The sequence below is a fragment of the Martes martes genome (genome assembly GCF_963455335.1).
Source record: "Martes martes genome assembly, chromosome: 9".
NCBI classification, from domain to species: domain Eukaryota; kingdom Metazoa; phylum Chordata; class Mammalia; order Carnivora; family Mustelidae; genus Martes; species Martes martes.
Window position 1 is genome coordinate 54,233,999 of NC_137896.1, and position 13,468 is coordinate 54,247,466.

Here is a 13,468-nt window from a genome sequence, read left to right on the forward strand (position 1 = left end):
TTCAAGGAAGTTCGGTCAGTGAACTGAGACAAGTCTGAGAAGTTCATGACTTCCACCTATGATGACCCAAGTCAAATCTTGTTTTGCCAAGCTTAGTGCTTTTTGGTTATACAGATCAAGTGTAAACTTAGTGGACTGCCCAAAGATTTCACCACCAAGGATCTCTGTGGTTCAAAACATGCTAATTACCACCCAACCACCCTCATCCTTGCAGCTTGTTACAGAAATGGTACCTGCCTGTCTGTCAGTGATGAGTGTCGCTATTTGATTTCAGCCCCCTAGAAGCTCATCATCTCTGTTGTAATCAGGAGCCCATTTCAAGAGCAGCGACTCTCATTTCCATCTCTGACCTATGAAGGGTAGGCATTACAGGTGCTTGTTTGAAGATGTCAGTGTTACTCTGAACAATAAATTTCTCCGTGCATCAGGGTTTCCAACTTACAGTCAAGCAAACAAACCTGTGCCAGTACACATGGTAGCTCATTAGATGCAGAATCTTTGATAAGCTGATGCATACAGATTAATCCAACAGGACCAGAAATCATGTTTAGCACCCTTGGAATCTCTCCCACACATACTTGTCTGGGCTGTGCTACTATAAATTTTTAAATCTTATAAATCTTTTAGTACATTAGATTTCTGCTCCCAGATGTGATTGTGTAATTAGCCCCTGAGGCATGTTGGGATCTGACTATCATTATAGGTCAATTATGGTGGAAGAGTTAACATCCCCAAAGAGACTACTTCGGGTCACTACTGCCTGGTCTTCTAACAAGGCCTCATTAGACTGCAGTGGGTTTACTTCTCCTGGCAATGACAGTTAAGTGAGGTTGGGAGAATCAGGATAATATGACTCACTTGAGCCTTATCAAATGTCATCATTCAAATTCTCCGGATCTCAGCTGTTAATAACCAGTGCCCTCACTTTCACCTAAGAAATCGAGCAAGGCTATGAATTCAACTACACTATAAATCAGGAATCCAAGGAACCGGTCTCTGTGTCTAATTTTATGCTGTTTTCAGGCCCGATCTGCAATTTATTGTAAGTTTATTTAAATGTACCAGATTCAGCTGGTGCTCTACACTGACCCCCTCAGCACTTGCCATTTTGTGCACGCCAACCCAGTTTCCACAAGCCATCCTTAATGGTTTTGTGCCTGAGACCTCCTGGGACTGGTGCATCCTATTCTGCCCACACACAAGGAAGGCTAGAAGTGCCAAGGAGTGATGGCATCGCCCTGGAAGCACCCTGTATTCATCCATGTTTGACAAGACCTTCCTCACCCCAAAGATGAGAGAGCTAAGGCACATTTTAGACTACCATCCAGAGTTCTCTAGTAAGAAAGACCTCCAGGGGCGCCTGGGTGGCTCAGTCGGTTGAGCGTCTGCCTTCAGCTCAGGTCATAGTCCTAGTATCCTGGGATCGAGTCCCATATCGGGCTCCCTGCTTGGCAGGGAGTCTGCTTCTCCCTCTCCCTCTGCCTGCTCTTCTCCATGCTTGTGCTCTCTCTCTCTCTCTCTCTCTCTCTTTCTGTCTGTCTGTCTCAAATAAATAAAATATTTAAAAAATAAAAATAAAAAGAAAGAAAGAAAGAAAGAAAGACCTCCAGTTGCCTGTATAGATAGCTTACTTGATAATGCACCTTTTATTGGCTACTATCCCTTTCCCAACTCACCTTTTTACTGCTGTTTTTGGCATTTCATCCCAAGGAAACTACTTACATTTGACTTGGCTTCTGCAGAAATCCAAATGAACACAGGCAGTAATAGAAATTGCATGTCTTAAATGGAGATGTTGAATCCCTGAGTTAGTTTAATTATTCAAGCTCCCTGGACCAATTAGTAGAAGACAGCCCATCTAAAACTTCTTTTATTTCTTATCCTTTCCATGGAGGATTATCATAGCAGACACTGGGTCTGCCTAAATCTTGTTTTCAATGGGCCCTCCATTCCAGGTGACCACAGATGACCATTTAACTCTTGCAGGATGGTGAGGACAGCAGTGCTCCATCTGCTAATGGTAACAGGTACCTCTGTATCCTCACACCTACCTGAGTCAGAGAGCTCATCTCAGATTTCCATTTCCTTGAGAGTCTTTCCTTGACAGAGAGATTTCTCTTTCCTTGAGAGAGAGAAGTAACCACTTCTGTTACCAATTACTCTATTCATCAGTCTTCTTAAGTGCAGGCGACAGAATCTTCTCTAGCTAGTTTAAGCAGAATGAAATTTGTAGGCTACTCACAGGCTCACAAGAAACTGTAAAACTGAACTTCAAGGGCACTGAGAAACACACCACAGAAGTAGACTACCAAGAGAACTGCTGCCTCCCCCACCATCAAGAAGCTGCAGAACACAGAAGGGGCCTCTCCCTTGCCAGCTCACAGGTCAGGGTCAGAAAGCCACTGTATCAGAAAGCTGTTTATAAGACACAGAAAATGAGGGGCACCTGGGTGGCTCAGGCAGTTAAGTGATCCACTCTTGATTTCCACTCTGGTCATAATCTCAGGGTCGTGAGATTGAGCCCTGCATGGGGCTCCATGCTGAGCGTGGAACCTGCTTAAGATTCTCTCTCTCCCTCTCTCTCTGCCCCCTCCCACCATTCATGCATGTGTGCACACACTCTCACCTTAAATATATATATATATGCATTGATATGAATTGATACTTTCAGCTCGGGGTTCCGGAACGGTACTGTTCCCATCACAGCCTGCCCTGAAGTTCCCACCCCTTGGTTCATTTCTGAGCCAAAGTTTCATGCAAATGCACCTGATGGGTAGAGCCTAAATGACTTGGAAAGATTATCTTCCAAGGCCTTCCAACATGCTGAATGCTAGGAGGGAGTTGGAATGAGTTGTAACTAACAGACCCAGAGTACCCACCACATAGTTCATTGATACAAAGTAAACATTCATCAATAGTTAAAGAAAATAAAAATATAAATAATTTAATTATTTGTTAATTATACTCCTTCATTATATAACCCTCATTATCCTTAGGTCTCAACCCAGATTGCCATTGAACAGACTGCTAAGTTCTCTTTTGAGCTTATCAAATGTGTATGATCTCTCCTGCTTCCTGCAAAGGGAAATACACATTTCTTTTCAACAAATGGTGCTGGGACAACTAGACAGCCCCATGCAAAAGGATTAAGTTGCTACACTTCCTTACACCATATGCAAAAATTAACTGCAAATGGAAATAAACCTAAATGTTAGGGCTAATTTTTTTTAAATCTTAGAAGAAAACATAAGAGTAGATTTTCATAACCTTGATGTAGGCAAACACATCTTAGAAATGGCCATAACAGCACAAACATGGAAAGAAAGGAAGGAAGAAAGAGGGAGGGAGGGAGGAAGGAAGGAAGGAAGCTAGAAAAGAAGAAAATAGATTTCATCAATTAAATTATTTTCTGCTTCAAAGTACACTGTCAAGAAAATGAAAAAATAACCCACAGAACAGGAAAAAATAGTAACAAGTCATATATATGCTGAAAGATTATATCCAGAATATATATATATATATATATATATAGGATTGTATCCAGATCCATATATATATCTGGATTATATCCAGATTTTTTATATATATATATATACATATACATATATATATATATATATTCTTAAAAGTCAACAACAATAAAAAGACAAACCAATTTTAAATTCTTTTTTTAAGATTTTTATTTATTTATTCGACAGACAGAGATCACAAGTACAGAGAGGCAGGAAGAGAGAGAGGGGGAAGCAGGCACTCCGCTGTGCAGAGAGCCTGAGGCAGGGCTTGATCCCAGGACCCCGAGACCATGACCTGAGCCGAAGGCAGAGGCTTAACCCACTGAGCCACTCAGGTGCCCCGACAAACCAATTTTAATAAGGGTCAAAAGATATGAGTAGACATTTCTCCACAGGAAATATACAAATGGCCAATAAGCACATGAAAATATCTTCAGAATCTTTAGCCATTAGGAAATTCAAACCCAAACCCCAGTGAGACATGGCTTCATACTCACTAGGATGGCTACAGTCAAACACAGAAATAAGAATGTGTGTTTGGCAAGGATGTGTGAAAACTGGAAGCCTCTTGTGTTACAGATGAGCTTGTGAAATGGTGCAGCCACTTGGAAAGACAGGTTGGCCGTCCCTCAAAGTGTTAAAGAGTTGCCTCTCACCCTGCAATCCCACTGCTAGGCGTGTGTCTAAGAGCGGTGAGAACTTATTTTCTTTTTTAAAGATTTTATTATTGATTTGACAGACAGAGATCACAAGTAGGCAGAGAGGCAGGCGCAGAGAGAGAGAGAGAGGAGGAAGCAGGCTCCCTGCCGAGCAGAGAGCCTGATGCGGGCGGGGCTCGATCCCAGGAGCCTGGGATCATGACCGGAGCCGAAGGCAGAGGCTTTAACCCACTGAGCTACCCAGGCGCCCCCGGTGAGAACTTTTATACACAAGTGTTTATAGTAGCATTATTCATAATAGTGCAGAAGTAGAAACAATTCAAGTGTCCATCTACTGAATGGATGAATGGATAATAAAATATGGCATATCCATACAATGGAATATTTTTTGGCAATGAAAAGGAGTTAAATATTGAGAGATGCTACAATGTGGATGAACCTCGAGTAGGGAAAGAAGCCAATCACAAAAGACCACATATTGTAAAGTTCGATGTATATGAAATGTCTAAAATGTGCAAATATAGAGAGATAGAAAGTAGACCAGTGGTTTTCTGGGAATGGGGGGAGAAGGGACAGGGACATTGGGAGTAAACAGTGATAAAGAGCCTCCACGCGTACCCATAGGCAGAAGGAAAATGATCCCAGCAGAAAGTAATGAGGAGCAAAGAAAGTATGAAATGAATCGGGAAACTCAAAAGAAAGCAGACTGTAAATTATAAGGATCATATCTTATGGGGTCTACAGATATCCATTAAATGTCATGGTAATAAAGAAATCAGGAGGCAGGTGGATGGAATGCACGTGTTCTAAAGTAAACTTACTGACTTCAGATTTAATAAGTGAAGGATGGATGTTACAGCTAATCTCTGAAGAAATAGGAGGAGAACATGTAAGTTTCAAGCAATGTAACTGTAAGGTGGAGAATCAAAGTCTGAAATACATATACATTCCAAGGGAGGCAGCAAAAGAGAGAGGGGCACCTAGCTGGCTCGGTGGGTTGAGCCTCTGCCTTTGGCTCAGGTCATGATCTCAGATCCTGGGATCAAGCTCCACATCAGACTCTCTGCTCAGCGGGGAGACTGCTTCCTCCCTCTCTCTGCCTGCTGCTCTGCCTACTTGTGATATCTCTCTCTCTCTCTCTCTCTCTGTCAAATAAATAAATAAAATCTTTTAAAAAAGAGAGAGAGACAAAGGAAAGAAAGAATAGCGAGACAAATAGCACAAAATAAGGAGATACGTTTAAACTTAATCATTAGCACTTGGAGTAAATGGGAGGCAATTTTAAAATTCGCTTAAAATACAAAAGATTGTGGGTTTTTTTCTTTTAGGGAGAGACAGCACGCACATGTTGGGGTTAGGGGCAGAGGGAGAGGGAGAGAGAGAATCTTAGGCAGACTCCACACCCAACACAGAGCTCAATATGGGGCTCGATCTCACCACCCTGAGATCATGAGCTGAAATCAAGAGTCAGACACTTAACCAAATGAGCCATCCAGGCACCCCTGAAGATTTTGGTTTGGTTTTTTGTTTGTTTGTTTGTTTGTTTGTTTTTTAAAAAATCAGGCTATGTACTCATATTTCAAACATAATTGAAAGTAGAAGCTTGAAAGATAAAGGATGAAAAATATACACTTGGTGCTTTCAGCTCTTCCCAGGGAGAGCGATCATTGTAGACGGGACCCAGCAGGCCCTGGAAAGACAGTGCCACCAGCAGTACTGAGCAGGGACCCCACAAGGCTGAGCTGCCACCGGACATCTCACTTTCTGCATAGAACTGGCCAGTAGAATTAAATTAAACTCAACAGAGGCAAGTGGATATGAGCAACTGAGATCCAGAGCCCTTGGATATAGTTTTAGTCCCTCTGCCTGACCTTGATGGAAGTTGCATGGACCCAAAAACTACCTATTTTTGCTTAAATTAGTTTGGGTTGGGTTTTGTCATCTGTGATGCCAGCTCTATCCTAATAGAAGTCAATCATGTCTGTCTACTCCCAAAATCCAGTGTTGGAGGCTGCCAGCCAGAAAGAGTCCCCCAGGCCAACGTGTCACCGAATTAATGCTCTCCCACGAGGCCTCTTGTCAGTTAGGAAGCTGTCCTTCTTGCTCATAACAAAGTATCTTTTTCTATTCAGAGCCTGAACAGGATCATTTCCAGAGAGACAAGCCTTGTGATGAGGGATACCAGGGAAATTCTGAGCAGGAACTGGAGGAGACTATGTTAGAAAGAAATGAAGCAAAGCAGACAAGCCCTCCCAGTTTGGAGTCCTGGCTCAGGCCGGTCCTACGCACATGTGGTAACTTGAAAGGGGCACATTTACAGCCAGCAGAGTGAAGGAAAAAAAAAAAAACAGAAGGATGAAATTTCAGTGAAATATGTTCCTTTACATTTTATCCATTTGGCAAATAACATCATACCAGAAAGTGATTCAGTTTTACAAGAACGAGTCATTAAGCATACTATTAAGAACAGTAAAATGAAAAAAGCATGTCAGTTGCAAATAATAATCATCATCATTTCGTAGCAAAAAGCCACTCACCATTTTGAATGTGACCAAGGCTAAGTACTTGGCATGTGTGATGTCTAACATATGGGAGGGTTGTTGTTTTTGTAATCTCAAATCCTATTCTCAGTTCCCAACTCCTGTGCAGTAAAGGATGGTTGGTTCAGCTGTTTGAATTGCCATCACCAAGCATCACTGTGGGCAGCATGACTCAATTGACTTGACACTAGAGCATGAATTGGAATGAATGTTCTCCCTTCGTTGTTTCTTGTCTTCACCAAACAAGTCTCCTAGGGGACCTCATGCCACCCCTTCTTGCTCAGGGATGCCTAGTCTTGCCCAAGGCCAATCCCCCAGCTGAAGCCCAGGAAGCCCAGTGGAAAGGAGGTAGGTCCCCCACCCCTGCATCCAGGTCCTAATTGGCTTTCCTGGGAAGATGTGATGCTGTAATTCCACTTTCTGAACCACTACCCCACCCCCACTCCCCAGATGCAGCAAATGCCCTATTAAAGTCTTAATAAACATGATTTTTTAACACATCAGCCTGCGTGCCTTTCCCTTTATTCATCATATGTTCATTCTCACTCATACTTCAGATCCAGAGCCTTTCCCACCCCCACGTCCAAATTTTGTATGACTTATCACATACAGTAATTGTAGACTTACTGTTTTGATTATTTTTAAATGCATTTCTTCCTCAGAGCAGGAGAGAACCCAGCCAACAACCATACCCCTCTTATCCTTCTAAACAAACCCCAATCTGTTGAGGGATCTGCTCTCTCCTAAAGGCACTGGGGACACAAATCCCTCCTCTAGAACCAAATACAGACACCAATTAGACAAACTAACACCAAGCCAAATTTCAATTTAAAAAAAATAGATTGTCTTTCTGCACTCAAGCCTCTTAGCACAAGAGGGTTGCAAATCTTCTTGGCTGCATCTTATTGTATTTTCAATTAGGTTTCTAGTCCAGACCTTTCTACAGAAGTCAAGTGCTATGGTTGCTACAGAACACTAAGGCTAGGACACCAAACTGCTGTTGTAAATGTGAGGTCCAGGGAAGCAATGTTGATAGGCTGCCCAGACTTCCTGCCTTTCTCTGTTGCTCTGAAATATATTCAGAAGCAAGGAAGGGTCTGGAAGGCACTGGGGTCCATGGCCCTTAAGGGCTGCCCTCCAAGGAGGTCTCAAGTGGACTCCGAATTTATAGCCACGGTGCACCTTGTGTAGGGGGGACCCTAACAGATCAGGATCAGCTGCATGTTGATGATAAAATCCAAATGTAGAGAGAAACCAGTGGGTGGTGAAATAAGAAAAAAAATTATTTTAGTGAGGTTGACACTGGGAGGACAGCAGACTAGTGTCTCAAAGACCCTCTCCAAAGTGCTGAAAATACATCTAGGTTTTATATGAGAAGAATGGGAGACAAAGGCCGGTGGGTACCTGCAGATGAGCAGTGACAGGTTGATCATTATCTTGGGGCCTATCACACAGGGCTTTGGGGTTCAGGGCAATCGTTACTACCTGGTGTAGTTTCAGTTCCCATCAGGGGATGCTTGGCCTGCAGGGTCTTTGCCTGAGTTGAGATAAGCTGGAAAGGGAACTCAGTCTATCAGAAAGATTGAGGTCAAAATGAAGGGAGTTGAAATCCTCTTTCAAATTTATTAGATCATTTGTGACCTTGACTTTTAGATCACAGAAGCCAAATTGCAGTGTCACCCAGTGAAATGCTACAGGCTTTACTGACACATAAATAAAAAGTAATAGGACCTCTTATTGTGCGGAGAACATGCCATCTTCCACATCAATGAAATTAATGCAAACTCACAGACCAGGGAAGTGATTTGAAACCCCTGGGCTTGAGAACTGCTGACCCCAGAACAGGTAAATCTATAGAGACAGAAAGAAGATTGGTGGTTGCCAGAAACTAGGGAAGGGCAATGGGGAGGACTGCTTAATGGGCAGTCCTTTGGACTTCTTTTGGATGTGTTAGAAATATCTGGAAGTAGATGGCGGTGATGGTTGTACAATATTGTGAATGTGCCACATGCCATTGAATTGTACACTTTAAAGTGGCTAACATAGTGACTTCCATGTTATATGGATTTTACCACAATAAAAAAGAAAACGGCTGGGGCACCTGGGTGGCTCAGTGGGTTAAAGCCTCTGCCTTCGGCTCAAGTCATGATCCCAGGGTCCTGAGATCGAGCCCCGCATCGGGCTCTCTGCTCAGCAGGGAGCCTGCTTCCCCCTCCCTCTCTGCCTATTTGTGACCTCTCTCTCTCTGTGTCAAATAAATAAAAAATATCTTTATTTTTAAAAAAAAGAAAACGGTTATGTGCACGTTTCAGTAACCTGGTTAGGATAGGAAGAGGCATAGGTATTGCCTTTGCTGTAGGAATTGGCTGAGGGTGTCTCAGGTCCAGCACAATTCAACAAAAGAAGGAGGGAATCAGGCTCCATGGATCTAGAATGTGTTCGCATCTACGTTGAACAGATAACACAGTTTAAAAACTACATCAGTAAATGAGGGGCAGCCTCACCCTAATCCTCCAGCATCAGGAATGAGAAACAGCACGGTTACCTGGGGGGTTCAGTCCTTAAGCATCCGACTCTGGGTTTCAGCTCAGGTCATGATCTCGGGTGGTGAAATCGAGCTTCACATCCAGCTCCGCACTGAGTGTGCAGCCTGCTGGCCTCTCTTCCCCAACTCATAATCTTTCTCTCAAATAAATAAATAAGACCTTAAAAAAAAAAGGGAAAGAAATGTGAGACAACATACATGAATCAACAGTGGCCAGACTATATATAAAAATAGTTCTCTGGCCGGCAACCTGCAGCAAGTAAGTAGTCCAGAAGGCCAACTCTTTACCTATAATAAACAACCCAGGAAGCCACCCTGGACGGGAAGCCAAGTAATAATACCTGCAACAATTAGCTGCAAATACCCAGGACTTGATCAATAACTGACAGTCTTTCTCATTTTTGTGGCTGCTTCCAACTTAAGATCAACTAGAGAAAGTCAAAATGCATCCCTACCCAATGCATCCCTACCCACAGGACACTCCGGCTTCTGGTTAGGCACCTCCAGATTCCCATGCCATCAGCCCCCAGTCAGGGCACACCTGGAACATATCCTTTTTTTTTTTTTTTTTCTTAAACTAGAAAGCCCTCTCCTCTTCTGCCCACCTTTGGGTGTCTGCAAAAACCAAGTGATAGTCACTGACACTTGCTGTACCGAGAGCCCAGAATCAACAGTCTCTGTCTTCCTCGTTACATTGGTCCTCATATCCACTGAAACTTGGACCTTAAAAGGGAAATAAATATGAGAGTAAGGAAACTCACCTCAGACAAACCCAGGTGATTAAGACTACCTCTCTGGCAAATTCCTCAGCTTTGCAAGACAGGAGCAATGTCTCAAAGGTCCCCTTGTCTCTCAGAGAATGTGGGATTTATGCAGTGGGATTTTTCTCCTTCATGGGGTCAGCTGAGCACCATACTTAAGCTCTCTGCGTAAGATCTCTCCCAGTTGAGTCTGACTTCAAAGACTGCAGCAGGACATACTACATCATCTGTGTGGCCCAGTGCAAAACAAAATTCAGGCCCTTTGTTTAAAAATCATTAAGAATTTAAAGAGAGAAATAATCAAGCTTGAAGACATATTTGTGTCTCTAAGTTCCTAACAAGCTGGGTTTTGCATGCCCCGGACAATGGACTCTGAGTACCTGTTGTAGATTGCCTGGGATCCAGTGGGGGCTGGAATGAGATGCCCCTCTCACTCACATCACTCCATCTCTGCTCTGGTCTTTGCAAACCTAAGTCCATAATTTTATTTGAATTAACTGCATAGGGAAAATGCTATGTACCAAATGTTTATGTCCTCCCAAAATTCATATGTTGGAATCCTAATCCCCAAGGCCATGACCTTTGGAGGTGGGACCAGTGGGAAGTGGTTAGGTCATGGGAGACCAGCCCTCATGAAAGGGATCAGTATCCCTGATCATAAAAGAGACCCCCCGACACCTGAACTCCCTGCCCCTCCTGTCATGTGGGGACACAGCAAGTCAGTCTGCAACCAGGGAGAGGGTTCTTTCTAGAACCTGGCCATGCTGGCATGCTCATCTCAGAATTCCAGCTTCCAGAACTCTGAGACATAAGTGCCTGTTGTTTAGAAACTACTCAGCCTTGATGTTCTGGTAGAGCAGCCTGCACAGGCTAAGACAGGATGGGAACTGGTTCATTTTATAAGGCAAAGTTTTGATTAAGCCCAGTGATATGGTATGTGTGTCCCAGGGGCTCCTGGGGCTCTTTAAGAATGAAGACATCAGGGCGCCTGGTGGCTCAGCGGGTTAAGCCTCTGCCTTAAGCTCAGGTCATGATCCTGGGGTCCTGGGATCAAGCCCCACATTGGGCTCTCCGCTCAGCGGGGAGCCTGCTTCCCCTTCTCTCTCTCTCTGCCTGCCTCTCTGCCTACTTGTGATCTCTCTCTCTGTCAAATAAATAAATAAAATCTTTAAAAAAAAAAAAAAAAAAGAATGAAGACATCAGAGCCCTGGGATTGAACCAACTCAGTTTGAAGACCCTGAAGGAAGCCTTGAAAAGCGGGCCAGGAGGCAGCTGCCAACAGGAGCCTAGGCCCAGCTCTGGCAGGATCAAGACCCCTTCACAAAGATGGAACAGAATAAGAAATTAAGAACCATGCCTTTTCACTGTGATGCCTTTGGACTTTGAACTCATAAGGGAAAAAGAACTTGATTTTGAACTTTGTAACTGGAATTTGCAAGGTGATTTAACTGGTGATTCATGTTCCCTGGGAATTTGCTAACTTACATTCAACTGGCAGACATGGTTATGCTTCTGCCATTTTATTATTGGAATCTCTTTCAGCATATATTATTGGAAAGTCACTGTTGCTATTTTATCACATTTCTAGAAATTCTGATGTCATGATCTGGGACAGTAAATCTAATCAAGACTAAATAACTAGTCCTAAATACAGAATACCAATACATTTAATTACTTAACTCCTAAGGTTTTTAGAGTTGTCAAGGAGTAAAAAGGCCCAAGAGGAGAAACAATGAGCAAGAGTTGGGGATCAACTTCGCTGAAGACAGGAGCACTGCCCTGTGGAGCTGCTGCTGGTGTCCCTGAATGGGGACAGAGGAGTCTGGCTCAGTCAGTGGCACATGCAACTCTTGATCTCGGGGTCATGAGTTCAAGCCACACGTTGGGCATAAAGCTTACTTAAAGTAATAATAATAAAAATAACAACAATAGGGTTTCATCCTACTGCGCAGACGCACCGAGTGAACCAAGATGGCGGCTCCCGTGGATTTGGAGTTAAAGAAGGCTTTCACAGAGCTTCAAGCCAAAATAATTGACACTCAACAGAAGGTGAAGCTTGCAGACATACAGATTGAACAGCTAAACAGAACGAAAAAGCATGCACCTCTTACAGAGAGAGATTATGACTTTGGTAGATGAGACTAACATGTATGAAGGTGTAGAAAGAATGTTTATTCTTCAGTCCAAGGAGGTAATTCACAGTCAACTGTTAGAGAAACAGAAAATAGCAGAGGAAAAAATTAAAGAATTAGAGCAGAAGAGATTCTACCTGGAGCATAGTGTGAAGGAAGCTGAGGACAACATCCAGGAGATGCTGATGGTGCGAAGGGCACAGTAGGAAATCTCTAGCAGAAGCTTCCTGCCCCCTCCCATTCCTGGCAAGGGCAGAGGGGCCCATGTGGAGAAACAGCCTCTCTTCTACCCTGACGGACTTTTTATTTGGATGATCTGGTAACCCTATATTTTCTACTTCACCCTGATCCCCTTTCAGATCCCAACTCTGTATTTTTTATGCTGCCACTCCCACCCAGAACACTCTTCTCCCCTAGGGGTGAATCACCAACTCCCAGGAGAGGGAAGATGGGAGCCAGGACAGACAGGGGAGCTCTGCCCAAGCCTATTACTCATTACGCTGCTTAGACCAATAAAAGATATCTGCCCCCCCCAAAAAAATAATAATAATAAAAAATAACAACAACAACAATAATAATAAAAATAGAGGATGGATTATAGTTTCCTCTAAATATATTACAGCAGTGTCCTCAGCCTCTGCCCCAGGCCAGAGACAGCAGCAGCCCCTGAGAACTTGCTAGAAATGCAGATCCAGGCCCCATGGGGTATTCTTGCAATCAGATGCTGGGGGGTGGGGGGGGTGTGCTCCCAACAGGTAGCGTGTCATCAGCCCTCTGCCCAACACTGATACAGCTCAAGTTTGAGAACTACTGTGTTGGAGAACTAAAATGTAGGGAACATTAGGACAGGAACGCTCTCATTTCTTTTTTTTTTTTTTAAAGATTTTATTTACTTATTGGACAGATAAATCACAAGTAGGCAGAGAGACAGGCAGAGAGATAGAGGAAGGGAAGCAGGCTCCCGGCTGAGCAGAGCGCCTGATGTGGGCCTCGATCTCAGGACCCTGGGATCATGACCTGAGCTGAAGGCAGAGGCTTTAACCCACTGAGCCACCCAGGCGCCCCAACGCTCTCATTTCTGATGTTTCCCTCCACAATCAGAGTGACACACTTCTGATTTGCCTGGGACTGTCCCAGTTTTAGAACTCAAAATTCTGTCTCCTGAGGAGCCCCTTCTTCCTACGCACCATGTGGGTAACATTCCAGCCTTCCCTCTATGGTCTCACTTCTTTCCTGTGATTTACCTCACTGGTGGCTTGAAGAGAAAGACAGGTCAGGTGCAGCCTAATGGCTCCCTCCTGCCTTCTTTGAGGGGTGGG

At 43.7% G+C, this 13,468-nt stretch overlaps 1 pseudogene across 1 annotated transcript; it reads left to right on the forward strand.

Moving 5' to 3' along the window:
• Positions 1–11,988: 11,988 nt before the first annotated feature.
• LOC308349632 (prefoldin subunit 1-like) lies at positions 11,989–12,651 on the forward strand (annotated as a pseudogene). Its single transcript has one exon. The product of its transcript is annotated as a prefoldin subunit 1-like (transcript).
• The last annotated feature ends 817 nt before the right edge of the window (positions 12,652–13,468 follow it).